The following is a 20,876-nucleotide window of genomic DNA, read 5'->3' as shown; positions in this document are numbered from 1 at the left end:
ACTTCGGCTCAGGTCATGATCTCACAGTTTGTGAGTTCAAGCCTCGTGTGGGGCTCGGTGCTGACAGCTCAGAGCCTGAAGCCTGCTTCAGATTCTGTCCTTCTCTATCCCTCTCCCTCTCTCTCTACCCCACCTCCCTGCTCGTGCTCTGTCTCTCTGTTGCTCTCAAAAATAATTAAAAAAAATTTTTTTTAAATACTATAAAATCTTCTTTGGGGGCATCTGGGTGGCTCAGTCGCTTAAGGATCCAACTCATGATTTCCCCTCAGGTCATGATCTCATAGTTGTGAGTTGGAGCCTGTGGCAGGCTCTGTACTGAGCATGGATCCTGCCTGGGATTCTCTCTCTCTCTCTCTCTCTCTCTCTCTCTCTCTGCCCCTGCCCCCACGCCACTCTCTCTCTCTCTCTCAAAATAAACTTTTTAAAAAATAAAGATTCTTGCAAAAAATAAACTAAAGATAAAAAATGATAAGAATCTTCTTTTAGTTTGTATTTCTTTAGTCCAACTAATTAAACTCTGACCTTCTTAAAGGCAGGGGTCAGGCGCTCCCTCCCTGCCTCCTCCTTTCCGGAAACACTAATGAAGCACTGTTTATCCAGTGGTCAAGGTGACAGGCACAGTTCCTACCCTCAGGTATCTCGGTCTGGGTTCAGGCCTCCGAAATGCAGAGAAGCTCATACCCCTGAGCAGCAGGAGACAGTCCACGCGGGGCTTCAGCGAGTCTGAAAGCCCATAACATCATCTGGAGTAGAGACGTTCGAATGGACCCCGGTGCCGTGGAATAGTGTGTCCGGATCGGAACAACGCATTCATTAGGAGACACCCGAACTCTGTTTCTCCCAGTTAGATTAAAGAGGAAAGAGGGAGGAAAAACAAGAAGGAGGTTGCTCTTATCGAACGAAGAAGCAATAGCCCCCCACAGCCGTGATCACAAGGCCCGCCTCCGTCGGCCGCCGGGACACCGTCTCATTAGCCAGGGTGCCCAGACACCGCACGCCCTGCTGGAGCCAACTCCTTGCCAAGTGTCTGCTCCATAATTAAACACAAAAACCCCTTCTCTTCAAGGCACTGGCTGCCCCTCCTGTGGGGGATAGGGAGGCAGTGGGGAGGGGCTGAGCGTGGGTGAGGCCTCCCTCTGGCCCTGCTGGGGGAAGGGAAACCAGAGGGGTGTGCGTCGTGAATGGGGATCCCTGGGACCCTCCCCTGGGGAGGAGATGTGGGAAGCTCTCAGGGAAAGGAAGTGAAAGGGCATGGAGCCAGAGGAGGGACCCTGCCTTCTCCCTATCTGACACCAGGACGGATGGAGGGCAAATGGGCCACACGGGCCTTCTGCAGGGTTTCCGAGCTGGACTCTAGAAAGTGAGGTCCTAGAAAGAGGGGTGTTATAAAGTCTTTGCTCCGGGTTTGTCTGAGAACATCTCAGCGTCCACGCACCATGCACACACACACACACACACACACACACACACACACGCACACACACGCACACACATACACACACATACATCCCACATTTACACATCCCACATATACACACACCCCCCTACATACACACATTCCCACCACACACACACACACACACACACACACACACACTCCACTGGTTTGTAACCAGAAGAGGGCTGACACGGATGGATTCTGGGGGGAGAGGCCTGGACAAGATGGACCCCAGAGACCCTAGTAGCCAAAGTTGGAGTAAGGGGTGGGCTGGCAGACAGGGGCACAGGCCATTCCTAAAAATGTAACAAGATGCACGTAGGAGAAATCATTTGGTAGGCCTCTTAGGGTCAAGGTGAGCTCGCCTCATGCTCAAGACTGCTCTAGTGACAAGATGGCGGGTGGGAGGACTGAGCACTTTTGCTTTGCTATGTGGGGGGCACGAACTGACTGGGAAAGCCAGAGGGGCCAAGCCTGGCCCAGCGGTCCTTCTCTGCCCAATCCCACCCAAACCTTGGCTTCTCTGCTAAAATCACTTTGAACAAATATTGCGAAGATACCCTGATGAAGAGGTGCCACGTAATTGGCCTGCCCTGGGCACCCACATGTCTCCAGCCAAACACGATCTCCGGCTGAAGGGTAGAGAAGATGCCAGGGGGCTTCTGCCCCTACCCAAGTGTGGCTGCTCGGGGGCGCAGCATGAGGGTGGAGTAGAGGCAGAAAGGAGATTGGAGAGAGGACAGGTGCCTCGGGCGTGGGGATGGGGCGTCCACACCCTTCCAGAGTTATCCGGTCCCTCAGCCTCAGTGGCTTGGGCCTGAATGACCCGATGCTCCAAGCTCCAAGCCCCGGCTCCAGCAGCTGGATCCTGATGGAGGACAGGGCCACGGAGCACATCATTCTGCACGGGCAAGAAGGTGAGTTCACAGGGGGCAGAGACGGGGAGACCCAGAGGCCAGCGCCTCTGAAACCGAGGCATAGATAGAAAATGTGGATGCTATACGTGTGCAAGGCATTAAATGTCAAAGTGAGCAGCTGGACTGGTGGCCAGCACCCAGCTGCAGCACAGAGAACTAACTGCCCATCATCAGACAAGTGCACCCGTCTGGCCCCTGCCCCTCGCCCCTGGGGGTTACCCCGGCTCGGACTGACCCGACCACCACAGAACTGCCACCACCAATCTGGGAAGGAGGGAGAGGCGAGGACAGCCTTGCAGTGCTGACTCACAGTGCTGGCCTCTGAGGCTAGGCCGCCCTGAGAAATGCCTGGGCAGGCTGTGCCTACGGCCTGCTGGGACCAGCGGGGAGCCCTTTGTCACCACACCAGGTGAACCCAGCCCTGGAGTGGCAGCTAATTTCCTGGGGGCTCCTCCCAGACCAACTTCCCCTTTTCCTGCAGCCTGGGAGGGGCTGGGGCCCCAGAGCAGCCAGGTGTGGCCTAAGGGATGGGAGTGGGGCCTGGCAGATGGGAGGGGTCAGGAGGGATCTGGAACCAGAAGGAATCGGGACAGGCCCAGTGTTGGGGGTACAACCAGAAGAGGGAGAAAGGAGTAGGGAGCTTGACTCACAATCCTTTTTCTCTGAGGTAAGCCCGTGACCAGAAGGGTGTGGATGACTGGGGCCTCCCAGGAGCACACCCTGTCTGAGTGATGGAGCAGATACCAGGCCTGCTCAGGTCAGACACACCCGAACGATCAGCTAGGTCCAGGGACCCTATACCTGAATGAACAGGTATGTCCAATCAAAATAGATCTGAATATGTCGGGTACTATCAGGTGAAAATGTACCTGAGTGGCCAGGCAGTGGTGGCCACAGTGTGGCTGAGTGAACAGGCGTAACCGGGTACAATGCCTGGATCCACCAGGCTGCCCCCACTCACACTAGAGTGCCAAATGACCTGGCAAGAAAGACCCAATCCAGGGGACCGGCTGCTGCCGGTGAACAGCGCAGTCTCGCAGGTTGGTATCTAACAGTGCTCAGCACAGCCCGGAGAAGGAAAGGATCGGTGAACAGTCTGGAACCCACAGGCCTACTGTTTGCCCCGGGGCACTTGCCCACGGTCCCTCTGCGGTGTTGATAGGGCTCGGCATTTCTTCTCCAGGATCCCAGCCATTTGTGAACCCACAGCTTCGCTCTTTGTTAAACAGCTGGTGACTGAGGCTGATCCAATATTTACTCCTGGAGAGAGGGCAAAGGGGCAGGTGTCACCCCAGGCAGCCCGAGGCGGCAGTTGGCTGGGTTCTGGGGGAGGGGCGATGAGAAGAAGGGAGAAGTTGCTGCGTTTTCTCAGGTACTGGAGGGTTTCTCAGGCCTTAGGTATCCCCGGACCCAACCATCTACTTCCTCTTCCTGCCATGGGCTGGGAGGGACTAGAAGGAAACTTTGGGACCAGTAGTGGATGAGGGGGCTCAGGGTTCTCTTCCTGAGATCAAGAAGGCACTGCCTTCTAGGGGCGCCTGGGTGGCTCAGTCGGTTAAGTGGCCGACTTCGGCTCAGGTCATGATCTCGCGGTCCGTGAGTTCGAGCCCCGCGTCAGGCTCTGTGCTGACAGCTCAGAGCCTGGAGCCTGTTTCAGATTCTGTGTCTCCCTCTCTCTCTCTGACCCTTCCCTTTCATGCTCTGTCTCTATCTGTCTCAAAAATAAATAAACGTTAAAAAAAAAAAAAAAAGGCACTGCCTTCTTGATCAGGTCCTGCCGCGGTACCCAGTTGGAGGCACCCATGGCAGGAGGCCTTCCTGCAGGAAGGGGACACTTTTCCCTGGAAGGGGATGGGGACAAGGAAAGGAGGGGCGTTGGGCTGAGACCCCGCTGAGGAAGGAAAGCACGCGGGTGCCAGCATCAGGACCAGCAGCTGCCACGCACAGAAGAGATCGGGCCCACCGTGACTCTGTAGGAACCCCAAAACTTAGGGGGCGCCTGGGGGCTCAGTCGGTTACCCGTCCAACTCTTGGCTTGGGCTCAAATCATGATCTCACAGTTTGTGGGCTTGAGCCCCGTGTCCGGCTCTGTGCCGGCCCTGCAGAGCCTGCTTGGGATTCTTCTCTCCCCACCCCCCTCTCTTTCTGCCCCTCCCCTGCTCACGCTCTCTCTGTGTCTCTCAAAACAAACTTAAAAAATCATTTAAAATGTCTAGCACCCCTTAATACATGATCGTTCTTGGCAGGGGTGGCTTTACAGATACTCAGTCATGCAACGCACGGGGTTGGGCCCAGGTGGTCCCACACTCAGAAGGCCCCACGCTTGGTTTAATGCCTCATTGTTGCCTTCTTGAAATTCCTCATGCTCTTTAAACAAGGGGCCCTGCGGTTTTCATTTTGCTTTGGGTCCTGCAAATTATCTAATGAATCCTGCTTATTGGTTTGGGTTCAGTTCCCTGAATCCAGAAAGAATTGACTGTGCCCCGTGCCGGAACAAGCCTCCACCATTTCATCATTTCAGGAGTTTCTATGCCCACGAAGTTTCTCTGCAACAGAGGGTGGGCTCCGTGATGCCACCAGCCCCATTTGGTGTTAAGTGCCCCACAAGGTTGGGAGCCTCCACTCGTCCCAAATCACTTCCTCCAAGAATGCATGGCAGGGCCACGACACTTGCCCAGCCCCCCTCGGCACCCACTGGGGTGATGAGGGCTACAGGCCAGGGAAGAGACAGAGCTCTGAGTAACAAGGTCAGAAGACGACGACCAGGTTAGACACTCCAGACACGCTTGTCCCAGGACTGGAACCCGAGGCGGAGCTGGAGCCGGACCGGAGCCGCCTCCTGCCTCCGACGCAGACTGCTCTGAGGCATCTGACCTCCACAGCGTCTGCCCCTTAGCTGTTTTTAGACTCCTGTTCCCAAGGGGCCCAGCCCGTTTGCTAAATTGGCAGTCTGGGCCCACCTACTGACCCCTGAGAAGCATTGCTGCAGGGGAAATGGAAACAGATAGGCTGGGAGGCTGCCTGTCTCTTCCTATTTGCTCTCAAAACAGGACTTGACCTGGGATCCTTTTACAAGGACACGGGAGTGGGTTGGGGAAGATGAGGGAGAAGACGCTGGGAAGAGGAGTGTGGCATCCCACACTGCATGACGGGGGGGGGGGGGGAAGTCATAAGCCCCCCCAAAGACCATGACATGCCAGAGCCAGAAGGGACCTCTGAGAAATAGATCAGAGAGGGAAGGTAAGTCACCCTAAGTCACAGAGCCAGGATTGGAAGTTGGGTCGCCTAATGGCAAGTCCGGGGGTCTTTCTGCCTCATCGTTTGAATTCAGGATCAGAGACAAACTGGGAGAGTGGGGGACATGAGAGATGGAGAGGCTGTCTTCTTCCCATCCCCCTCCTTCTACACACACACACACACACACACACACACACACACACACACGGTTCGAATTCCTCCTCGAGACTGGTGGGGACCCAGGTCTGGTAAAATGGGCTCGGAGTCAGGAGTCAGCAGCTATGTGCCCTCTGACCCTCCTATTGGCATGGCCTCTGAAATCTGAGTCTCCTGGCCTGGTAAGCCATGCTATGCTTCTGCCAAGGGCCCTTCTGCTAATGGCTGATCTGATGTGGCTACTATGTTTCTGAGTCCCCAGGCTGAGATTGCAGCACCTCTTCATGGGAAGTAAGGAACCTGGGGGATTCCCATTCAGTGTGGCATTTTAAAGTTCATAACATTAACTGCTGATATTTAAGCACTTTCTATGTGCCAAGCACTGTTCTAAGAGCTTTTCGTGTATCAATTCATCCAGTACTCAGACAGCCCTATGGAAATAGATATTATCATTTTCCTTATTTTATAGTTGAAACTGAAACAGAGAAGTCAAGTAAGTTGCCCAAGGTCACACAGCTAGTAAACATCAGAGCTGGGATTTGAAACTAGGCAGCCTGGGAGTGTGTACCCTGTGTTCCTCCAGCCCTCCCCAAGTGAGTGCTACCCTTCGGGCTTCTAGGTCAGAGCTCCTGGCAATATAATACCTGCTTGATTCCAGGGAGTGTTTAGTTGGAAAAAGCTACATGTGTTTCTACCCACATATACATACACCCCCCTGATTCAGCTCTCCTCCCCTCCTATACCTGGGCACCAGGCATTTGCCCAACCAGTTGGCAAATCTGAAATTTGGGGGGCCTACCCCTCTCTCCCAAGCCCCTTTCCTGCCCCTCAGAACACCCCTTAAAGGCCTATGCTGCCACCTCCTGGCCACAAAGTGTTAAGACTAGCCCAGGGGTGTTTTTCAGGCTTCTTCTCTGATGTCATCCTCTCCTAGGGCTATGTGACCATCTACATGCTGCTGACTCCCATATATATATAATCATTGAAGGTTTTGTTTTGCAATCTTTATTGCGATGCAGTTGATGCATAACATTGTGCAAATCTGTGGTGTGCGAATGATGATGTGATATATGTATATGCTGTGAAATGATCACACATCCATGGCCTCGTAAAGTTATGGGTTTTTAAATTTTTTTTCAAGTTTTATCTATTATTTTGTGAAAGAGAGAGAGAGAGAGAGCAGAGAGCATGAGCAGGGGAGGGGCAGAGAGAGAAGGGGAGAGAGAGAATCCCAAGCAGGCTCCACATTGTCAGTGCAGAGCCTGACATGGGGCTCGAACTCACAAACTGTGAGGTCATGACCTAAACCGAAATCAAGAATCAGATTGCTTAACCTACTGAGTTACCCGGGTGCCCTCAGTTATAGGTTTTTAAATTTTACTTAAAATTTTTTTTAATGTTTATTTATTTTTGAGAGACGGAGAGAGCAGGAGTGGGGAAAGAGCAGTGAGAGAGGGAGACACAGAATCCGAAGCAGGCTCCAGGCTCTGAGCTGTCAGCACAGAGCCCAACACGGGGCTTGAACTCACGAACCGCGAGATCATGACCTGAGCTGAAGTCGGCGTTTAACTGACAGAGCCACCCAGGTGCCCCTAAATTTTACTTTCAAATTTATTTAGTAATCTCTACACCCAACATGGGGCTCGAACTCACAACCCCAAGATCAAGGGTGCAATGCTCTACCAACTGAACCAGCCAGGCGCCCCTCGTATAGTTACATTTTGAATGTGGGTGGGGGGGGAAGGGGAAGTGGGAACGTTTAAGATCTATTCTCAGCCCAAATCTTCATCTCTTCTGAGATCCAGGTCTGTGTGTCCTGATGCAAAAGGCCCTAATACCCCAGCACCCAGCACCCCGTAATTTCCCCAAGTTCAGAGCTGGAACCAGACACCAGGTGGCCTGGCCCATAACTCAGTTCTCATTGCTTCTCCAACAACATAGCATGAGACACAGACACAATGATTGTGCCCCGGAGGAGGACAAGATAAGGATCACATGCTAGCTGGTGTCAGAGTCAGGTTGTAGACCCAAGCTGGAGAGGGAGCAGCACCCTGCACGCTTTCCGGAGCCGACCACATCGCTGCTGGGGGTTGGGAGAAGGGAAACGCCTTCTCCAGGTAACACACAGGTAAGGAAGGGTAACGTAAACTGAAGGGCTGGTGAACCATGGGGCTTTTACGTTTTTAAATGGCCGAACAAATTCAAAAGAAGAATATGTCATGACACCCCAAATTACGTGAAGTTCAAATCTGAATGTCTGCAGATAAAGTTTTATTGAACCAGCCGTGCTCATTCACTTATGCATTCTCTATGATTGCTGCCAGCTACAATGGCAGACTTGAGTTGTGACACAGACCATATGGCCGCAAAGCTTAAAATAGTTGCTATCTGGCCCTTGGCGGAAAAGTGTGTGGATCCTGAGCTTGGAGTAAAAGGGCCTTGAGCCACAGGATCTGCCCCCTTGTTGCAGCGGAAGCAGCCTGTCCGCTGGGTGGGATGGAGTTGGGGGGAGGGCGGTGGGGGGTAGAGGATGCGGGATGTGCAGGCTGCAGAGAGCAGAGGAAGGAGGGGCCGGTCAAAGGAGCAGAAGGAGGAGATAGGCTCTTGGGAGACCTTCGCCAGAGCCAGCTGCCCTGATTTTCCCATGACAAGACTCCCCAGTGAAGAACCTACATCTTCCCAGCTTCCTGCTAGCTCCCTAGGGGAATCCTAAAGGTGCCCAGACCCCTCCGCACACCCTCTGGTCTGGAAATCCCGGCTTCACCATTGTGAACTGCTGGGCTTACACAATCCCATAACCTCTAAACCCTAGGATTTTCACCTGTGAGAAGGGGATCATAACACAGACCTTGGAGGACTGTTGAGAATTCTACAAGGTGACAAATCTCACAGTACAGTTCCCAGGGCACAGTGGCTTCCTGCTGCTGTTGGGGCAGGCGGCCGTGCCAGGGCTACGGAAGTGGGTGCACCTCCTAATCGCGCCCACTAGGGGGCAGGAGGGCCCTGCTGGCTGCCAGGAGGGCGTCTGCGGGAGTCAGTCTGCAGCTTCCCCGCATGGGGAGAGGTGTCTGCCCCTGCTGTTTACAAGCCTGGCCTGTGATCAGCTCCTGCTCTCCCTACAGCCTGCTGAGGGCCGGACTGACGCAGAGCTTCCTGCCGGGGGCAGGCCAGGCTTTTTTCTTGACCTTTCTGGGGCCGGCTGGACTGAGGCCAGGCCAGGATAAATAAATATTCCTTCTCCCATCTATTTGCATATCACCTCTCGTCAACCTCCAGTGCCCCTGGATGCAGGCAGAGCAGGTGGGATGATGTCGTCCCAGAGAGGGCACCGGAGCTCAGAGGGGGGTGGAGGGGGGGAGTGACTTGCCCAAGATGCCACAGTTCATTAGCAGGGTGGCTGGGATTATAGCTTGGAGCGTATCTTCTGATGCCAGGTGTGGCTCTCTCCTGGTCATCTGCGGCCACACTGTCCCTGAGGCTCAACCTGCCGCCGCTTCCCTCAGGGTCCTGCTCCTGCTGATGAAACACCAAACGGCTCCTCTGTGGAACTCGGGAACGTTTCAAGTGCTTCCCCGCACGTGAGCTCATTTCAACTGAGAACAGGCTCTCCCAGGGGGTTTGAGGCAGAGACTGTTGGGTCCAGGGGTTTGTGATACAGTTGGAAACGCGAGGGCACACTGGCACATACACACGCGGACGGGAGGCTCAGCTGCAGACTGTGACAGAGAGGTTGCTGGGCTGAAGTGGTCGGGGAAGGCTGTCGGGAGAATGGCCCTTGGGGAGGCGCAGGAAGGAGAGCGGAGAGGCAGAGAGGCTCATGGTCTTTCAGGGGCTGCAGCGAACCAGACGGGGGTTCTGGACCAGCCAGCAGAGTAGAGGGGAATATGGGAGCCCATAAAGTTAGAGGCGGCTGCTTGGCAAACAGCCTTGAATGCCAGGCTAAGGGAGGTGGATTTGGTCATGTGGGCAGCGGGGAGAGCAGAGAAGGCTTTTGAAGGAGGGTAGGACAGTAAGCGCTGCGGAAGTTTCGGGAAGGCTGATGTGAAAGTGATGAGGAGACTGGACACATCGGGAAGGAAGCAGAGGAGGATGCTTCTGTGCTACAGGCTGAGGGCCACCAACGGCACGGTGGAGAAGGCACGGGTTCCAGGTGAACTACCAGGGTGTCGAGCCCGATATGATGTGGGAGGGCGAAGGAGGAAGACTAGCCCAAATTAGGACCAGCTGGAGAGCCACGTGGTGTCTACGAGTGAGGGGGCAATGGTAGGGACAAGAGGACGAATTCTTTTTATAGGAGGCAGGATTTGAGGACATGAGGTAGAAACGCTCTATGACCACTTCAAGATACCCTAGTGCCCCACTTGTCCGCAGTTTCACTTACCTGGGGTCCAGAAGCAGATGACCCTCCTTCTGAGTATCATCAGAAGGTCAACAGCAGCCTAATGCTACGTCCCGGTGCCCACGTAGCTCATCACGTGGCCGTTTTGTCATCTCACATCATCACAAGGGTGAGTACGGTACAGTAAGAGATTTTGAGAAAGAGACCCCATAACTTTAACTACGGTGTATTGTTATAATTGTTCTATTTTGTTATTTTTTGTTAATCTCTTACTGTGCCTAATTTATCTTTTTAATTTTATTTATTTATTTACAGACAGAGAGAGAGTGAGAGCGAGTGGGGGAGGGGCAGAGAGAGGGGAGAGAGAATCCCAAGCAGGCTCCGCGCTGCCAGTGCAGAGCCCGATGCGGGGCTCGAACTCACAAACCGTGAGATCATGACCTAAACCTAGGCTAAGAGTCGGACGCTTAATGAACTGAGCCACCCAGGTGCTCCTACGGTGCCTAATTTATACATTAAACTTGATTGTAGGTACAGATGTACAGGAAAAAACATAGTATACGAGGGGTCAGTACTCTCTGTGGTTTCGGGATCTGGGGACGTAACCCCCGTGGGCATTGGAAGAGAGGGCTTGAGACACAGATAAGGAGGGAAGTAGCCACATGGACATGACCTCTGGAGCTGTGAGAAGGAGTACGGATGCTAGGTGGGCAGGGCAGGGGAAGGCTGAGGCCCAGCAGGAGAGGGGGTGATCAGGGGAGGGCCCAGGGGCAGGCTGTCTGTATGGGTCTCCCGGGGGGGGGGGAGTCCCCTTCTTCATCCCAGCAGCTCCTGAGTGGGGCGACCATGGTTGGTTCAGGGGGCACATTTGTCCTACGTCAGGCCAATCAGAGAATTACAGCACTTTTGGTGGACATGCGGGACAAAGATCTTTCCATGTACATGAACAAAGAGGCATGTGGGACCAAGAGAACTTGACCCCCATCTGGGAGCCCCAGGGAAGCCAGCCTAAGGCTGAGGAAGACAGCGGGAGATGGAAAGAAATTTGGCCCTTGGGGACATCCTAGAGTTGCCCCATCCATCCTTGCCTGAACCACTGGTGAATGAATAAGTGTCCATTGTGGTTGAAGGCAGTTAAGATAGAGTTTTCTGTTTCCTGTAAATGGAAGATCCCTCATTCACAAGAAGGAGGAGAACCTGAAGAATGTCACTTGTTAGTAATCAAGGGAGAAGGTTTCAAAACGGAGGGAAGATGAATAGTATCAAATGCTGAGGGTGTCAGGTCAGAGACGGCTTTTCAGCCAAAAATTGGGTGACAGAAGAGGAAACAGTGGGTCAGACAGGTTCCTGTAGGCAGACTCACAGCTGGGACTCAGGACTCACAGTCAAGTTCATTACCTCAAAGGGCAAAGGGCAGCTGAGTCTTGGAGAGCTATTCCTGGGGGTATTCCTCACTAACGGTTTTGATATACTCCCCGCCAGCCCCTACTCAACTCCTTTCCAGAAAGTTCTGGAGGCTTAATGGCCAACTCCCTGCCTTCATGCCAAACTTCCAGTCAGCTAAGTTCTACCTCAGACAAGAAAACAGCTCGTATTTTTGACACTCGTTAGACAAAGAGGGACCACATTGCTTCTTACTCAACCACCCCAATTTTCAGCTGAGTGCGACCTGTCGGCCCTCCCACTGATGGGCGCTTGTCGGTGGGTCTGTAGGGCATCTGGAGGTGACACACTGGGCAGGAGAGAAAGGAGAGCAGAGGCAGACGAGCAGGAGTGGCTGCACGGGCCCCCCGGGCCCCCTGTCCCAAACGAGGCCCCTGGGCTGGGCTGGGCTGGGCTGCGGCAGGGCCAGGCTCTTCCTGAGCCGATTACCCTGTGGTCTAAGTGAGTAGAGCTGCTGAGAATGCTATTGTAGCAAGAGGCTTACCGAAATGCAGACACCCAACCCTGGCATGTCCTGACACACAGACGGGGGAAATAAGCAGAATAAAGCTCCCAGCTCTAAGCCGCCCTATTGTCCGGCTTGTTGCTAAAATACCTTGCTGAGCTTTCTGCCAAGTGCCCCGCCCCCCTCTAGAACAGCACTGTGTGGCCCTATGGGCTCCCCCTCGCGAACTGGTGGGGGAGGCTCCCCACGGGGAGGTGAGGGCAGAGGCGTACAGCCTAGATGTGACCGAGGAGACCTGTGCAGATGAGTATGTGGCCCGAGGTCACGTGGCAAGTCAGTAGGAGGGCCAGGATGGCATCAGGGTCTCTCGATCCCCAGGGAGAGGACCCGGCCGACCTTCCTTCCAGAGCTGTGCCTGCCAGACACGGCTCTTCCCCATCTCCCCCAACAGACCAAGGGGGGCTACCCTCTAGGAACCCCGTGGCGGCTCCCCCCCCAGCCACCGGTGCCAACGCTCTCCCCACCCCACCCCTGTGCACACGCCGCTTGGGGGCGTCCTCAGTTTGGTGCTGGTGCTGGGTGGAGTCACATAAAGGGAGATAACTAACGTCCCGCCCACCGCTGCCAGGGGAAACCAGAGTGGAAAAGTCCCATCCCACCGTCAGGGGGCAGGCAGGAAGTGGGGGAGCGTCCGTGGACCCCCCATCGACAGGAGGCAGGGAGGGGCCCTGGAAACCGCGGGGCCCTGGAAGGCCAGAGTAAGCACTGGGGCTTTCCACGAAGCTGGTGGCTCTGGGGTGCTGTGGAAGGCGGGGCGGGCAGTGGCTGGGGGTGGGGAGGGCAGGGCAGGTGGGAGGAAGTGGGGCCTGGGAGGCAGCGGGCTGTGGGACGCTTGTGTAACTTCCGCACACGGCCACCTGGGTGTCCCAAAGGTACTGCAGAGGTAACGTGTCCCAGCCTGAGCTCTGGCGCTCCCCTACAACCTTCTCCTGGTTCTGTTTCCTGGCTGGAGAAGCACCGGCCCCCCAGGACCCAGCCAGAAATCAGGAGGTCCCCCTCCCCGTCTCCTCTTTCTGATTCCTCACTTCCTGCCAGGCACCGCAGTTCGCCAAGTTTACCTTCTCTGTGTTTCTCCAACTCAACCTCCCTCTCCCACCAGCCCCTGCTCCCCTCTTCTCACCTGGATCACAGGAACTGGCTCTCTTTGCCTGCACCCACAAACCCGTCCCCCCAGGGGGCCTCCAGGCTCAAACCCCAAAGGGGCTCGCCTAGCCGCTCTCTGTCCCATTTACATCTCCAGGGTCTCCCCATCCCCCCTGGGATCAGGTTGGACTGCTCAGCATGACCAAAAAGGCACCTGTGGTTTGACTCCCGCTTGCCAAGGCGGTGCGGGATGCGATCCGAGGCACGGATGCTAGAGCCTGACTTCCTGGGTTCAAATCCCACCTGCTACTTCCTAGCTTGTGACCAAGGGCAAGTTACTGAACCTCTCTGTGCCACCGTTTCCTCGTCTGTGAAATCAGAATGTTAAGAGTACCTGCCTCATAGACTTGTGAGAATTCCATGAGCTTCTCTGAGAACTGGGAGCGTTACTACTGCCTCCCCCAGCTTCCTCTGCTGCCCCTTTCTGCTGCACGCATTCGCTTCGGCAGCTTGGCTCAGCTTGGTACTTCTTGTCATCACGCCCCACCATGCAAATTGCGTTATGTCTTACCTCAGTGTCTGGACCCCTCCGAGAGGTGACTTCCTTTTAACCGCCTCGCTGTACCCACCACGTGCTTGCTGCTTGTCCTGCTGGCGTGTGACTGTCTGTCTGTCTCCCTTGCTAGACTGCCAGTCCCTCCTGGAGCCCTGGTGCCCAGAACTGCATGGTACACAGTGTGCCCTTGATACATGTGTGTTGAGTGAGCGAATGAATGAATGGAATGAAATGGTTTCCCTGAGAGTCCAGCACATGGGTCTTCACTACAGGGAAAGTGCTTGTGTAGGAGGACTTTGGTGGCATCACCGTGGCCTCAAGGATACATGTTATTATTTGCGTCCCTCCCCAGGCACATGTCTGTTCCACTACAATGGCCACCAAAAACACAATGATGGGCCAAGCCAAGGGAAGGGATGGAGCCATCTGGGGTCTATGGACCGCTGCTGGAGGGACCCGCAGAGGGAGGAGACAAAGAGGAAGGAAAATGGGACCTGGGGCTGCCAGAAGCCAGCTGTCCCTTGATTCTTGTGACCCTGGGGACCTACCCCTAGTGTGACCCAAAGACGTTCCCTGGGCTGGAGTCAGACCAACGCTCTGGTCCCACAGTTGCTCCAGGCTGCCACTGTGAACCCCATAAGACGGGACAGTAATACCTACTCTATGTTCCTGGGGTGATTATAAGGCTCGGATTCATTCACTCGCCCATCGTTCCCCCACCCTCCATTCATTCAATAGCGTTACTGTGTGTCTTCCATTTCAGGTAAGGGCACTGGCTGCAGAGGGCATGACCTGGAGTAAGACACACGGAGCCCCGGCCCCCAGAGAACTTGGAGAGTGTGAGACAGACGGACAGTGGAACAGTGAGGTTCAAGTGTGGTGAGTTATGACCAAGAGAGGGTAGGGAATAATGAGAGAGAAGGAAATAAGAGGGGGATAGTCTTGCTGAGACACCAGGACGGCCCTCTGCTCCTGCGCGGTGGTACCGGGTGCCAAAGGCATGGGGTCTTGTAGTCTCTCATGGTCGCTGATTCCTGATATCATGACCCTGCTCCCTCCCTGCCCTCCCATGCCAAGGACCACATTGCTGCTCTTCGGCTTGCAAAAAGCCTTTGACCATTAAGGGCTTAATATTGTGAAGCTCAGGGGTGCCTGGGTGGCTCAGTCGGTTGAGCGTCCGACTGCGGCTCAGGTCAGGATCTCACGGCTTGTGAGTTCGGGCCCCGCGTCGGGCTCTGTGCTGACTGCTTAGAGCCTGGAGCCTCTTCAGATTCTGTGTCTCCCTCTCTCTCTCTGCCCCTCCCCTGCTCACACTCTGTCTCTCTTGTCTCTCAAAAATAAATAAACATTTAAAAAAATTTTTTTTAAATATTCTGAGGGGCGCCTGGGTGGCGCAGTCGGTTAAGCGTCCGACTTCAGCTCAGGTCACGATCTTGCAGTCTGTGAGTTCAAGCCCCTCATTGGGCTCTGGGCTGATGGCTCAGAGCCTGGAGCCTGCTTCCGATTCTGTGTCTCCCTCTCTCTCTGCCCCTCCCCCGTTCATGCTCTGTCTCTCTCTGTCTCAAAAATAAATAAACGTTAAAAAAATTTTTTTTTAAATATTCTGAAGCTCAAAGGCCTTATATATATTAATATATTAATATCTATATTTATATATGTATATATTTATGCATATCAATATATAAATGTCTATATTTAGATATTGATATATTAACATCTATATTCATCCATATTTATATATCTATATACATATATATTTATGTATATAGATATATAAATATCTATAGATACATAAGTTTGTTTGTTTGTTTATTTATTTACTTATTTAAGTAACCTCTACACCCAACATGGGGGCTTGCACTCATGACCCTGACATCAAGAGCTGCCTGTTCTGACTGAGTCAGGCGGCCCCCTGCCCCACCTTTGTGTTTAGAGCCAAGTTTAAGGTTGTTCACGGCATCTGGGAAGAGAAGGTTGATGGTCCAGTAGTCCTTCCCTACTCGTCCAAGCAGCTGAGATGGCCTGGCCCCCATGTGTCTCTCTCCTGTACTCATCTGGAGGCAAGCTAGCATTGTTTAAAAGTTCCACGCTGGAGCTGGATGGCATAGGTTTGAATCCCTCCTCACTCCCTGTGCCAGCAGGATGATCTTGGACAAGCTACCTAAACTCTCTGAGCCTCGGCTTCTGTCTTTGTAATATCCGTACTACGGGGTTGTTGTTAGACTTTGTGACTTAATATATGTGTGCTTAAAACAGTAATTGCCCAAAAAACAATGATTACATGTGGCAAGTTCTCTTATAGTGTTTTATGAGTACTGTCCTTGCTCTTACCAAGACATGCCTCTCTTTTTTTTTAGTGTTTATTTATTTTTGATATAGAGAGCACCAGTGGGGGAGGGGCAGAGAGAGAGGGAGACAGAGGATTCAAAGCAGGCTCTGTGCTCACTGCAGGGCGCCAGAGGCAGGGTGAGATCTTGACCTGAGCTAAAGTCGGATGCTCAACTGACTGAGCCACCTGCCCCCCTCCCTGTCTCTTCTTTTTTTTAATATTTATTTTTGAGAGAGAGAGAGAGAGAGAGAGAGTGAGAGCAGGCTGGGTGCGGGGCAGAGAGAGAGAGAGACAGAGAATCCAAGGCAGGCTCTGAGCTGACAGAAGAGACATCCACACAGGGACAGGCAGAGAGCCCCCATACCGGGCTTGAACTCATGAACCTCAAGATCATGACCTGAGCTGAAATCGGACACTTAACTCACTGAACCACCCAGGCGCCCCTTACCATGACAGGTTATGTCACCTGTCTGCTTCTCCCAAGGTTCTTGAGGGCAGAGACCCTCCCACATCCTCCTTCATCTTGATATCCTCGAGACCTGGCATAGTGCCCAGCTCAGAGCAGACAGGCCAAAAATATTTGTTGAGTGCCGACTGACTAAATGGTCAGTAGGAGCGCTGGGATCGGCTGGTGGGAGAGCCAACACTGCCCGGACATGGGCAGGGCTCTCTGTTTGGGGAGGGGTCCAAAGAAAGATGCCGGGGTCACAGGAGGCAACGTCAGGGCGAGCCTGGTCCGGGTGCCATGCTTCTTTTCCTGCTCACGGCGACCCAGGGCGCTGTGGCCATCTGCTGGGGCGGGAAGGGCAGGTGCCCAGGGAGGTAGAGTTTGGAGCCAGCCTAGAGGATTTAGTCTCCTGCCACTGAGCTCCTGGACCGGGGACAGCTAGAGGGAAAGTCCACATGGCCCTCCAGAATGGATGGGGCACTGGTCAGTCACCCCTGGGACCTCCGGGGGCGTGAGGAAGTAGAGGGTGGTCCTGGGGGCTGCCAAGATGGAGAGAGGAGGAGGGTTGTCCTGTGTTGGACAGGACACAGAATGTCAGCGTCGGCAGAACCCAGCCCCCTGCCCTCACACGCTGTGAGGAAGTGGGACCTGCTCAGGACCTCCCAGGGCTCACACTCTGGTCACCCATGTGCTTTCCACCCAACCCATGGACTTGCAGAAGACGCGTGCAGAGGCTCGGGTGTCAGTCCTTGAAGCTCAGCGGAGCCCTTGGGCAGCGCAGCGGGGACTCTGAAGTCTCACTCAGTTGAGGGAGATGATGAGTCACAGACCATCGGAAGCACATTCTAATGGAGATTGTGTTCTAAGTCGATTAAGGACTGGTTTTGTTGCTAATGGACAAGAAAAGGTCTGAAATACTGGATTACGGGTGTGGAGGGATCCCTCTGCTCCCTCAACCTGCTCCCACTTGGGCTCCTTTTGCTCCTCTCAGGCCCCCATCCCTATGCACGGGACCCGCCGACCAGCCGAGTGACGAATGGCTGACAACGTTGCAGGTAGGAGCGTCCTGCTGAAGTGACAGCATCTGCTCCGGGGACCCCAGGGGGCCTCCAATAAGAGGGGCTTCACGGGCCCAGAGGAGACCCCAAGGGGGCTGGGATGCATGCCCTGGCTCTTGGGGATCAGGAGGCGGCGCTCAGATCCATCCCCCCCCCCAACAACCAAGGGTTCTGTTGTCAGATTCCTGACAGCTCCTAGCCTGACTCTGGTTCCCCACCCAGCCACTCCCCCCCCCACACACCACACATACCACACATGCAAACACACTTACATACTCACCATGGGCACACCCTCACACACAGATACATAACACACACACAAACACATATAAACACACAGCCACACCTTTCCCACCCTCACCATCTCATGGTGGACACATACCCACATCCCTATGCTTCCTTCTCGTGCTAATTCCAGACAGACATGCCCGTGAGATGTGCTATTTGTTCCCGGTGGCACATGAGGTAATGGCTGAGGGTGAACTTGGGGGAACAGTTGTAGCTCTGTTTGAAGTTATTCGCGTGGTTTTCATCAAGTCTTTGCTGGCAGCTATTTTCCATTCATTTCATTATTCCACGTGTTATTTGTATGTCGATCGAACACCTACTATGTGCTAGGCACGGTCCTAGGTTCTGATGACCTTGCTTTGGGTTCCTCCAGAAGTGGGCCTTGAGAAAAGGGCTTTAAAAGAATTAAAAGGCTTTATTGAGATTTCATTCATTCACTATAAAATGTACCCATTCGCATTGCATATTTTGGTGATTTTTAGTCTATTTTCAGAGCTGTGTCACCACCACCACCACACTCAATTTTAGAACAGGGTCAACACCCTCTAAAGAATCCCACAGGGACACCCGGGTAACCCAATGAGTCAAGCGTCAGACTTTGGCTTAGGTCATGATCTTGTGGTTCATGAGTTTGAGCCCCACATCGGGCTCTCTGTGGTCAGCGCGGAACCTCCTTTGGATCCCGCGTCCCCTCCCTCTCTCCCCCTCCCTCTCTCCCCCTCCCTCTCTCCCCCTCCCTGGCTTGTGCTGTCTCTCAAAACTAAACATTAAAAAAAAAAAGAAATCCCACACACCTTAGTCGTCTTTCACCGTTGTCCTCTCTCCCTGCCTTCCTGGCAACTACAAACGGACTTTGTCTAGAGATATACCTACTCTAGACATTTAATATAAATGGAATCATACAATACATGGCCTTTTGTGACTGGCTTCTTTCACTTAGCATACTATTTTGCAGATTCACCCACATTGTAGCATATGTCAGTATTTCATTCATTTTTGTGGCTGAATACGGTTCCACTATATGGGTCTGCCACATTCTGCTTATCCATTCCTCAGTTAATGGACACTTAGGTTGTTTCACTTTCTGGCTGTTATCGATTACGCTGCTACGAACGTGTGCGTGTACAAGTTTTTGTGTGGACATATGCCTTCAATTCTTTCGGGTGTGTACCTAGGAATGGGGTTGCTGTGTCATATGGTAACTCCATGTTTGACATTTTGAGAAACTGCCAAACTGTTTTCTAAAGCAGCTGGACCATTTTACATCCCCACTAAGCAATGCATGAGCGTTCCAATTCGAGATAAGATTTGAACTGTAGGATTCTATTTGGGAAGTGATCCCAGGAAACACCAGTAGGAGAACAGGGGAGGGAGAAAAGAGAAGGGAAGGCGGCCAGTAAAGGATTATCATCGAGCAAATTACCACTGAGAACAATTGAAGCTTAAGGCCACTGCCCAGCTCTGGGAGTGAAGAACTCGGCACTTCAAAGTCATTCTGCCCGAGGAGGAGGGGGCAAGGGGATGTATAAACCGATTTCCAGGAGCCTCGTTTGAGGGCTTCTGGGTGTGTCTGCGTGTGTGTTGATTTCCCGTCAGTTCCCTTTTGCTTGATGCAGATGCAGGAGAAAGCCATCCTGCAAAGAAATGTAGAGCTGGCAGCTGGAGTCAAGTCTGCTGTGCACTGGCTGTGGTGGGGCGGAGGAGGTGAGCTGGGGCACCAACAGCAACTGCTACCTTCAGCGAACAAAACTCCTGCCCTCATGAGGCTTGCCATCTAATGAGAGTGATGTAAACAAACCTATGTAGTGCATAGCCAGGTAGCATTTGGGAAAGGAGGTGGAGGGGGATGAGGGACGCCGTGTTAGCTCAGGTGGTCAGGGCAGGCATCTCAGAGAAGACGAAATTTTAGCTGAGACCTGAATGAGGTGAGAGACAGGCCATCTGCAGGCGGTTGAATGTCAAATGGGGAACAGCATTGGAATCAGGGCTGTGGAAATAGCAAGTGCTGAGACCCGGGGTGGGGGCAGGGAATAACCTTAGAAGGCTGGGGAACTGCAAGAGGTCCAGAGTAGCTTCCACAGAGTGAATGAGGCAGAGTAGGAAAGAGCAGAGACACGGCCAAGCTGGGGAATAAGTATGGATTTTGTTTGAAGGGTAATGGAGGGCATCGGATGGATGAGAGCAGGAGAATTTCCGATCTGATTTACACTTTTGTTTCTTGCTATCACAGCCACTGGGTTCCAGAAGTACTGAAAAGCCCTCAGAGTTGCTAACACCTTGTTGCTGGGCATCCAAACCCAGTCCCCAAACATTCATTCATTCTACTTATTAGTTCCGGCACTGGTCCGGGCGTTGGTTGTGCAACAGTGAACACATGTGATGTAAGCCCTGCCCTCACGGAGCATACATTCTAATAGGGGATGAGTAACAGTAAACAGCATACATATATTATACCTATAACCTATAAATACTATAGGATACTAATATATAACTCATATTAGAAAATGATCGATGCTTTAGACTAGAGAAAAATGAAGTAGACACAAGGAGTCCAGAGTACTAGGAAGTGCTTAGAAAGTTCAAATAGAGGTGCGAGGGTGGCTTCTCAAAGGGGCTGACAACACTCAGCACCTCTCAGCCTGTCTGGCTCCCAAAGCCCCCTGCACACCTCCAGGGTATCCAGAGTCCCTGCAGCCAGGGAGGGAGGGCATGGCTGGGGATCTCCAGGGGAGACAAAGGAGAGCAGGGACCCTGGGGTGTGTGTATCAGCTGGTCCAGGCTCATAACCTGGGAAGAGGAGAAGGAGCCAGTGTGGGGGCAGGGGAGGGAGGGGGGCTGGGTCTGCCAAGCCACAGGGGAATATTGATGAGTTTTCTGGCAAGAAGCGATGGAGCTGGTAGGGATGGTGTAATGAAGACAGATGATCCCCGGCCAGCTCTGTGCATCTTCCTGCCGGAGGAGGGAGGGTCACAACTAGGTGTGTGGTGGGGGAGGGCTTGCCAAGTGCCTGGGTGCCCTCTGCTCTGGTATCCCCATCCTTTCCCCTTCTCCCCAGCCACCCTTCCTCCCTGCTTCTATA

Source organism: Herpailurus yagouaroundi, unplaced genomic scaffold (genome assembly GCF_014898765.1).
Source record: "Herpailurus yagouaroundi ecotype Mexico unplaced genomic scaffold, PumYag 308, whole genome shotgun sequence".
NCBI classification, from domain to species: domain Eukaryota; kingdom Metazoa; phylum Chordata; class Mammalia; order Carnivora; family Felidae; genus Herpailurus; species Herpailurus yagouaroundi.
The sequence above is the reverse complement of the archived record's forward strand: the minus strand, read 5'-3'. Positions refer to the sequence as shown.